Source organism: Nannospalax galili, unplaced genomic scaffold (genome assembly GCF_000622305.1).
Source record: "Nannospalax galili isolate Female #2095 unplaced genomic scaffold, S.galili_v1.0 scaffold762, whole genome shotgun sequence".
Lineage (NCBI taxonomy): Eukaryota > Metazoa > Chordata > Mammalia > Rodentia > Spalacidae > Nannospalax > Nannospalax galili.
The window spans coordinates 919,614-921,473 of NW_008350126.1; positions in this window are offsets into that span (position 1 = coordinate 919,614).

Genomic DNA, 1,860 nt, shown 5'->3' on the forward strand with positions numbered 1-1,860 from the left:
TTTTTGGTGTTTTTTTTTTTTTTTTTTTTTTTTTTTTTTTTTTTTTTTAGGCAGGACTCTGATATAAACATCCAGAGATTTAGCTTTTATTTTTTGAACTCACAGAGATCCACCTGCCTCTGCTTCCTGAGTGATGGGATTAAAGGCATGTGCCACTATGCCTGGCTTGTAGTGTTTTTTTTTTTTAATCGTACTTGTAGTTTTGTGCTTGTAAAGAAGCAAAATGTTTTAATTATGGAAAACAAAGACTTTAAATGTTTCCCAACATTTCTCACGATGTACTTAACAAATTAGCCAATGTTTAGATTATATTGTGCTTGGATATTTGATTTTTAAAATTGCTGTTGAGTTGATGACTTGAGTTTCATCATTAAAAAAATCATTTAAATGAGGCCAGGTTTGGTGACACACACCTTTGATCCCAGCACTAGGGAGGCAGAGACAGATTTCTGAGTTTGAGGATAGCCTGGTCTACATAGTGAGTTCCAAACCTGACAGGGATACGTAGTGTGACCCTGTCTCAAAACAAACAAACAAACCAAGAAACAGTGACTGGCCCAGCAAATTCTTGATATTTGTGCAGTAGTAGCACTTTTATATTGGGGGTAATCAACAGTTGTCTAATTGAAATTAAGGCCTGCTCAATGGGAGGGAACTCATGTGTGGTCCTATAAATATAGCCAAATACACATGGCTGGAGAGGCCATAGATCCTAAAATCTACTTTTGCCACATACCTAGACCAACATAATTTCATACATTATTTTAAATATGAATCCTCATATTTACAGACAAGTATACCTTTCACTCCTCATCAAAGAAGCTATTTTTTGCAACAGATGAGAGTATCACAGAGTTCCAGAACTGTTTGACTGAAAAGAGTAAGTGTCTGTGAGATGCTTAACTCTAAAAGACACATCTTGAATGCAACCTCTACACATAGGATGAATGCATCTCTCAACTCTCACCAGAGAAGTTTCCTTATGCAGCAGATGGTGATTAATACAGAACCCACAACTGGCCAATGTACAGAGAACAAGAGGCCACAGAGTGCTTATCCCTGAATAGGACACCTATTCCAAACCTCTGCCTCCTAAGGTTCAGGGATCATGGTGGACGAGGAGGCAGAAAGCTTGTGAGAACCAGAAGGGGTGGTTGACCACACAGAAACAGTCTTCCAGACAGCTGGTCAGTTACTCACCTGAATTCACAACAATAGTGATGGCATGCACAAGTCCCATGCAAGCTCAAACCAGGCAAAATTCCAGCATAGGCTTGGGGAAGAGGGTAAGAAATCCCACCCCAACCTAAGGAACTTTTGGCAATTGATGGCTGCTGGCAGGGGCAGAGACAAGTGTCTTACAGGGATGGGACTCCTGGTGGGTCCAGTGGATGGACCTGCACTGAAGGATGTTTGGGGACACAAATCAGACTCTATAGGCCATATATATGATATATATGATATATATATATAAAATATATGAAAGTACATTAAATTGGGGTGGGGAGCAGTAGGGGAAGGTGCAAATAGGGGAGGGGATCTAAATACCATCAAACTATATTGTATGAAAGCTGCAAAAAAATCTAAAAATTTCAACTGAAAGGGAAAGTTAAACAAACAAAAATCATTAAAAATCATGTGTTAAAAACACATCTGTCATTTTGTGCTGAGTATGCAAAGCCATGTTCTCAGTATTGAACATTTTAAAATAAAAACTGTCAACTCTGAGAAACACAGAAAATATGTCTTACAGTTTCAAAGATTCAGACAATATTGAATTCTTTATAAAAAATAAACTCAGTGCAATGGTATGCAATTTTGCTTTAGTCATTAATAAACAGTAAAATGTGCATATCAAAG